We start from the raw sequence: 8,994 nt of genomic DNA, 5'->3' as shown, positions 1-8,994 counted from the left end.
TGTGAATGCCAAAGTGATCAATGATGAAGACGATGCTACTTCACCGCCCCCTACTTCCGCATGCATCGACACTGCACCAAGTTCGTCTGTGCTGCCAAACAACAACGACAACCCAGCTGCTTCACCTACTCCTCATGAGGACGAGTAGATGCTCCATGTCTTCAAACCTTTTTGGTCATTCCTGACAAAAGGGGGAGAAGCATATGAGTTTGATAGTCTTCAAGCGGGTTCATATGGGCAGTTGCTTTATATTTTGCCTAGTGATTACAACTCTTGCTTTTGATACATTCGTTCTTTGAGTTGTAACACTTAAACTCGATGGTCGTCTGCTACTTATTTGCTTTTCCATGTGCGATGATAACTTCCGCACTTAGATCATTCTGCAGACGTCCATTTTTCATTATGCATGTCACTCTCTTAGTTATATCATTTAATGCATGATGAATTATCTTCATAAGTTGAAGAGGATCTCCACAAGTACAACCTGCCATGTGCATTTGCATTCCAAAAGCAAATTACTTATATGCACATCTTCAGGGGGAGCCTTTGCCACTTATGAAGACAATACCCTATCCTTTACAATTTCACATACTTTATCCCCGTTGAAAACTTCAACCAGTTTGTCATCAATCACCAAAAAGGGGGAGATTGTAAGTGCATCTAGTGCCACCCCTAGTTGGTTTTGGAGTATTGACAACAAAGTTGGTTGAGGGACTAATGCGTTTGTGAGAATTACAGGATAACGCAGGTAGTGTCCCTCATTGATTCGGTTTACCTACCGGAGATGACCCCTAAAAATGTATGAAGACATTGACAACAATGGTGGTATGTGAAGATATTCATATTGAAGACTATGACATGAGAAGACATTGAGTGAAGACTATGGAGCGCGAAGACTGTGTTGTTTCGTTGTTTCCTTTTCTTCTTTGTTGAGTCATAGGAACCACCGTACTGTTAAGTGGGGTCCAAGTGAACAAAGTCAGAATGACTGAAGTGATGCTCAACCCAAATCCTATGTCTTCGAGCGAAGACAATGAGAGCAAATCTTATCCAGAGCTGGATGAGTCAGCTTTGCCTGTAGCCCAAGTAAAGTTTCCGTGTGTGTTTGAAATCTGACCGTTGGAACACGTGTCAGTTCCTTAGTGACCCAGGGTCATTTAGGACATATCAGGTCAGGTTGCCTTGTGGCTATAAATAGCCCACCCCCTACACCATAAATTGGTGGCTACTCATAGTTAGTTCACGGCTTTTGTCGTTTGAGAGCAACCCACCTCGAAGACTTTGAGAGAGATAAATCCTTGCGAGGACAAAGCCCAAACGCCCAGAGCCAAAGAGTGTTAGGCATCACTGAAGTCTTTCTGTCTGAGTGACCTGAAGACTTATTACACTTGAGGACTGTGTATCCTCCAGCCGGTTAGGTGTCGCGTTCTGAGCATCCAAGAGTCATTGTGGATCGCCGGTGAACAAAGTCTGTGAAGGTTCAGAAGTCTACCTTGAAGACTTACCAGAATGATTGGGCGAGGACTGTGTGTCCTTAGCTCAAGGGGAATAAGGTGAAGACGCGGTCTTCTGAGTTGAATCTCAACCTCCCTAACCAGACGTACAGTTATCACAGCAACTGGAACTGGTTCAACAAATCCTGTGTCTTCAACAAGTGACTGGTTCTATCCTCTCCCCCCCTTTACTTTGAGTTTGTCTTCGTGAATTCATTGCCTATTTGTCGTACCTATTTGACTTCATTGCTTGACTACTATCGTTGGTTGGCTTCATACTATCTTCCATCCTGATCCTTACTACCAAGCTGCTATTAGTCTTTGTACTTTCACATTATTGCATACTTGACTATGGTTTGCTTGTTGTAGTTTATCTTCCGCTGCATATCAATTAGGTCATTTCTATTGTTTGTCTTCTAAACTTCCACGTTTAGAATACTTTGATAAAAATTGCCTATTCACCCCCCTCTAGTCGATAACTAGCACTTTCATGCATTGAACGTGAATCTGCTAATTCTTCACCGGAATGTTCAAATGCTTCTAATGTTACAAATTCTTCACCTGTCTCTGCTATCACTAATTCCTCATCTGAGGACGTTACTAGTATCACTGATGATGCAGTGCTAAAGGAATTATACATGCCAGGCATGTACAAAAGCCTCAGAGGGCATCAGACTCTTTGTGATGTGCTTAAAAAGCAGATCCTCAACAGGAACCCTAGGAAAGAGGGTATTGCCTTTGAGAGGAAACTCAATGTTGATGGAACATATTGGAAGCCTGAGCAGTACCCCAAAACCTCATGGGTTGCTGCAAAGGGACCTCCAGTTGATCCATCCAATTTATCTGGCTTTACATGTGAATCTCCTCATTCTTCTGATGAGTCATTTGACTCCAACTATAAATTGTTCAAAAATCAGAATGGTGAAGTATTTGCTAGATATGTTGGCACTAACTGCAGGAACGGTTCCCCTATGAAGAAAATCCGGGTTCCCAAAAGTTGCCTTGAAAGTCTTCAGGTGAATGTCCTCATGACACCACCTGTGAAGAATAGGAACTCCAGATCAAATTCTTCATATGGACCAAATTCTTCATATGGATCAAATTCCTCAACAGGATCAAAATCCTCACAAGATCATCATCGTGCTAACCCCTCTGTTTCACAGGGTAGAGCTAAGGGCTATGAATATGAGCATTATTCTTCAAGTCATTATGTTCATAAGTCCTCAAAGAATTTCTCTGCTTATTCATATGCTTACCCTAACCCCTCTCATGTGAAACGAAACAGACTAGCTTCTATGCCACCTTTCTCATATGGTGCTCGCAGAGTGATGAATTCTTTGCCACCCCTTCAGATGTGGGTGGTGAAGAAAAAGAACTAATCTTTTATGCAGGGTTAGGTCTCCAGATGTGCTCAAAATGTCTGAAGAATTTGCTGGAGACCTGAACAGTGCCTGAAAGGACGCAGGCTAATCATGAAGAAATGAATTTTCATTTCTCACGTCCTCCATACTGATTTGTCTGTGCTATTGATTGATGAAATTGATCTGATGATATTGATGTCATTATATGAGTTCATAAGTTGCACTAATTCATCTGCAGGATGATCAACCCAAAGCCAATGAGTGGGTCCTCGATAGTGGATCTAAAAATCACATGACTGGTGACAAGAATCTATTGATGGATGCTCCTTTATCACCGTCGCATCTGAAGCATATCATCTTCGCTAACAAAGGCAAAAGTCAGGTATTGGGTCTAGGTAAGGTTGTATCCTAAAGCATTGAGACAGACATGAGGTATTGGGTCTAGGTCTTGGCAAATATCGTTGTGTTGTGATCATGGAAGCTGACAATTCCAAAGTCTTCGAAGGCTTTAGGAGAGGAGACTTGTACATTGTTGATTTCTCTACAGGACCACAACCGGTCGTATGCCTACTTGCAAAAGCTTCAGAAGGCTGGCTATGGCATCGACGACTTGGTCATGCTGGCATGAGGAATTTGCACACGCTTGCGAAGAAGAAGCATGTCATTGGCATTAAAAATGTCAAATTCCTCAAGGATCACTTATGTGGAGCCTGTGAAGCCGGAAAGATGACAAAGGCCAAGCATCCAGCGAAGACTATCATGACTACCACTCGACCATTTGAATTGCTTCACATGGATCTTTTTGGTCCCAATCATTATTCTGAAATTCTAAATGATGCATCTCTATATGGCTTTGTTATAGTTGATGATTATTCTCGTTACACATGGGTGCACATTGTCACTTACAAACATGAGGTGCAGGAAGTCTTCAAATGATTTTCCTCGAGGGATTCAACCAGCTTTGGTGTGAAGATCAAGCATATCAGAAGTGACAATGGGACCGAGTTCAAGAATTATGGTATTGATGACTATCTTGATGAACTTGGTATTACTCATGAGTTATCTGCTCCTTATACTCCTCAGCAGAATGGCGTCGTGGAGCGCAAGAACAGGACCCTTGTTGAGATGGCTCGCACTATGCTTGACGAATACAAGACACCTCATCGTTTCTGGATTGAGGCCATTGATACTGTGTGCCATGTCATCAACAGGGTATATCTTCACAAATTCTTCAAGAAGACTGCCTATGAACTCCTCACTGACAAGAAACCCAATGTGAGTTACTTCAAAGTCTTCAGTGCTAACTGCTGGATTAGAGATCCTCATCACAATTCTAAATTTGCACCGAAAGCACATGAGGGTTTTATGCTTGGTTACAGAAAGGACTCGCACACCTATAGAGTCTTCAACAACGTTCTTCACAAAGTTTTTGAAACTGTAGATGTGTGGTTCGATGAGACTAATGGCTCGCAAAAAGAGCACCTACCTTCTGTGTTAGATGAACCAGCACCTGAGGAATCTATCAAGTTCAAGGCTACTGAGGATATCATTCCCACCGAAGAATCTGCTGAAGAATTCATTCTAGAACGTGATGAACGTTGAGCTGGCGCACTTGAAGAAAATGGTGCTGAGGGAAATGCTCCTGAAGAGAATACGGATCAAATTCCTCGAAGACAACCCGCTCATCCTCGTATTGCAAACGAAGTGCAAGTCGAGAAGATCATTGATGACATTGAAGCACCAGGTCCTCTCACACGCTCAAAAGCTTCACATTTGTCTAACTTTTGTGGGCACTTTGCTTTTGTCTCTATCGCAGAGCCCACTAAGGTAGATGAAGCATTTCTGGAGCTTGAGTGGATTCAAGCTATGCAAGAAGAATTACATCAATTTGAGCTCAACAACGTCTGGGAACTGGTCAAACGTCCAGATCCTCGCAAGCACAACATTATTGGCACAAAGTGGATCTACCGCAACAAGCAAGATGAAAATGGCCTTGTGGTGAGGAATAAGGCACGACTTGTAGCTCAAGGCTACACACAGGTTGAAGGAATTGATTTCGATGAAACTTTTGCACCTGTTGCTAGACTTGAGGCTATTCGCATATTACTTGCTTATGCTAACCATCATAATATCACCTTATATCAAATGGATGTGAAAAGTGCATTCCTTAATGGTAAGCTTGAGGAAGAAGTATATGTTGCTCAACCCCCAGGTTTTGAAGATCCAAAGAATCCTGACAAAGTCTTCAGACTCAACAAGGCCTTGTATGGCCTCAAGCAAGCCCCTCGGGCGTGGTATGATACTTTGAAGGAATTCCTCATGAAGAAAGGCTTCAAACCCGGTTCACTCGACCCAACTCTTTTCACTAAGTCTTATGATGATGAATTGTTTGTGTGCCAAATATATGTTGATGATATTATCTTTGGCTGTACTGATCAATGTTATAGTGATGAATTTGCCTATATGATGAGTGAAGAATATCAAATGTCTATGATGGGAGAGTTGAAATTCTTTTTAGGTCTTCAAATTCATCAACAATGCAATGAGATATTCATATCTCAGGAGAAATACCTCAAGGACGTACTGAGGAAATTCGACATGCAAGATTGCAAAGGGGTCAAAATTCCAATGCCCATAAATGGCCATCTATGCACTGATGAAAATGGTAAAGACTTCGATCAAAAGGTATACCGCTCCATGATTGGCTCTTTATTGTACCTATGTGCATCTAGGCCGGATATTATGCTTAGTGTTTGCATGTGTGCCCGATTTCAAGCTACATCGAAGGAATCACACCATAAGGCTGTGAAGCATATTCTTCGATATCTAGCTCACACACCAACACTTGGATTGTGGTATCCCAATGGCTCTTCATTTGATCTCATTGGATATTCAGACTCTGACTATGCTGGCTATCGCGTGGACCGCAAGTCAACATCAGGCACATGCCATTTCCTTGGACGGTCTTTGGTCTGTTGGTCCTCGAAGAAACAGAACTGCGTATCACTCTCCATTGCAGAAGCTGAGTACATTGTTGCTGGATCATGCTGTGCTCAATTACTTTGGATGAAGCAAACACTCAAGGACTATGGCATCAACGTGAAGAATGTGCCTCTCTACTACGACAATGAGAGTGCTATCAAGATTGCTCATAACCCACTTCAGCACTCGAAGACCAAGCACATCCAGATTCGTCATCATTTTCTTCATGATCATGTGTTGAAGGGCGATATCTCCATCGACTACGCAAGCACTGAAGATCAGCTAGCCGATATCTTCACTAAGCCCTTGGATGAGAAGAGATTTAGCAAGTTGCGGTGTGAGCTAAATATCCTAGAATCTTTGAATGTTCTCTGAACTGGACACACATCCTAACACTTATGCTGACTTGATGACTTAGATGCGCAACACACGAAGTAACGTTTTTCTTCAATCAATGAAGACTAACCCTCTAAGTGTGAAGAAATTAATAAAGAAATTGATTCTTAGAGCCCTACGCAATTGTACGCGGTGTCTAAAATCAGCTTTCTTATACGATGGGTCACGCCATCAACCAAAGTTGAAAATCTTCAATTTGAGTTTTTCTTCATTTTTGAAATTCCTCAATTTTTCAAATTCTTCAACTTTGCATTGTCTTCACTCTTTCCGGTGTTGTTCTTCATTTGAATATATATATATATATATAGGACAAATGTTTCCTACAAGGAGTGATAGTTACCACCATTTGCGTTTTGTATGTTGTATGTAGTATCTATCGAAACCGAGAGTATGTACGTGTAGTATGTAGTATATAACAATGATTAGCTAGTATATATACTAATTTTTAGATAGTATGTACCATGTTTTGAGTATGCACTTTTTTACGTACAAATATGTACGTATTTCACAAATATAACAAAAACTATGGGCTCATATGTAATTTTTTCATGTAACTTGCTTTGAAATATCTTAGATATAGTACATGAATATATTTAAAATAATAAAGTTGTATATATAGTACCACATGGTAGTATATGAGATATGTGGGGTAACTACCACCGGGTGGTAGGATGGATTTTCCCTATATATATATATGAGTTTTATGTCCTATACAACATTCACTTATTGATAATTCTTCAAGTTGATTTCTTCTGCTAAGTGAATGTGATCGGACCCTTCCCCTCTATGCTAAACTCAACCTAGTCTATTCATAAATTCTTCATGTGCGTTCTATTTGAAACTCGTTCAAAATCTTCACTGTGTGCTTGACAGCTGAAGAAATTGCGAACGGAAATTTTAATATATCTGATCTAAATTTTCGGCTTTGCTGCTCAAACCGTTCCGCATCCCATGACAATACTTATCTATTCACCCACGATCCTACACGATCGCCACCTCTCAGTACGTGGGTGACACATGTCAAGCGAATGAGAAGGGCCAGGGGCACGTTCGTCCAAAATCCTCGGGCGTACAGTTTTTCACTTCCACTATAAATACCCCTGCCTCTTCCTCACTTCACTTTTACTCCGCTCGCTCTCACTCCCACTAGAGCTTCCCAAACCCTAGCGCCGCCGCTACTTCATCGTCGCCGGTGTGGAAGAGCTTCACTACCTCGACGTCGTCGCCGTCGTACTCACACCGGTTGCGGATTTCTTCACTCCACCGCCGCCGTAGCCGTCTTCCTGTGCCGAGTTAGGGCGTGGAAGATCTGAACTGACGAACTTCACATCTACACTTCTCAGTTCATCGTGTTCTTCATCTCGGTGTTCCTCGAAGAAAAGTTGCACACCTCGTCAGAAACTTCAGTTGTTCATATTCTTCAGCTGAAGAAAATGGCTGACAAGAAGCCACAGAAGGGAGGAAAGAGGCCAGAGGTCAATACTGATTTTGAAATCCCTGAGGACATTTACGCTGGATACTGCACTCCTGATGAGGCCAAATTTGGCAAGGAGGACAAAAATCAGCACAAGGTGCGCATTCAAAGGATAGAGAGGAGATGGGCACGGGAATGGAGGGAGTACAGGTATGTTACTCCCAAGTACATGAAGAAATTCACACTCAATCCTCCATGCCGAAGACCTCCTTGGGACCTGGACAATTGGCAGATCCCACCAGCCTCAAGCGCGGTGAGGATTATCCTGATGAATGGGCAAGGCGCAAGGCCAAACAGTCCAAACAAGCAAAGGAAGCAGTGAGGAATTTAATGAAGACTCTGCTGCTGCTGCAACCACTGCTGAGGCCTCTGCTAGTAAGCCTAGGACGGCGATGCCTAAGAAGCCTGTGCATAAGCCAAGTGCTTCTTCTTCAATGACCTCACGGCCAAGCTCCTCAGCAATGCCCTCAAGACCAGATTCTTCAAAGCCCTCATGGCCAATTCCTCAGTCTGCTCCTCCTCCTCCAAAGTCCTCAGCTCCTCCGACAAAGTCTTCAGCTGCTCTGACCAAATCCTCTGCACCTGTGCATCTCGCCACGTGCCGAAGGACAACTAGCATCTCTATTGCCTCAGGAGCATCTGCAAGTTCCACTGCTGCACCAAATTCCTCAGCTGGCCCCTCTCTACTGAAGAAAAAGGCCACTGCTGGACGAGGCCTTCGACCAAGTCCTCACAAGAAGCAGGTCGCCTTCCAAGTTCCCTCTGATGACGATGAGGCTGATGATGAAGAACTTGCCGACAGAGACAGGCAAGCCAGGGCCGCAAGAGCCAAAGGCAACAATGTGCCACTACTATTGGATCCAAGGTTGATCCTCGACTTCATTGACCTATGGCACAAGGACCCTAGCACGCCATTGCTAGAGATGAACCTCACTCCTGGCCAAAGTCATGTTCTGACTGCCTTCATTGAGGAAGAAAAGTGGAAATTTGAAGAAGGCAGAAGGTTGAAGAAAGCGCAGTACAAGAAGCAGCGCTATCTCAAGGACAATGTCCTCACTCTCACACATGACCAACTCATTGTGTTGCAAACTGAAATCAAGCAACTGAGTGATGAATTCAATCGCTACTATGTTGATTGGAAGGGCGCCAAGGTCTGGTTCGTCAATTTGACGAAGAAACTCACTTCAAGTGCTGCTGCTCCTGTGCACGTTGAAGTTCCTCAGGTTGAAGCATCTTCTCAGCCTACTGAAGAACATGCCAGCACCGCTGATGACAACCAAGCTGCTGA

The sequence above is a fragment of the Triticum aestivum genome, chromosome 6B (assembly GCF_018294505.1).
Source record: "Triticum aestivum cultivar Chinese Spring chromosome 6B, IWGSC CS RefSeq v2.1, whole genome shotgun sequence".
Taxonomy (NCBI): Eukaryota; Viridiplantae; Streptophyta; class Magnoliopsida; order Poales; family Poaceae; genus Triticum; species Triticum aestivum.
Note: the sequence above shows the minus strand (reverse complement) of the source record.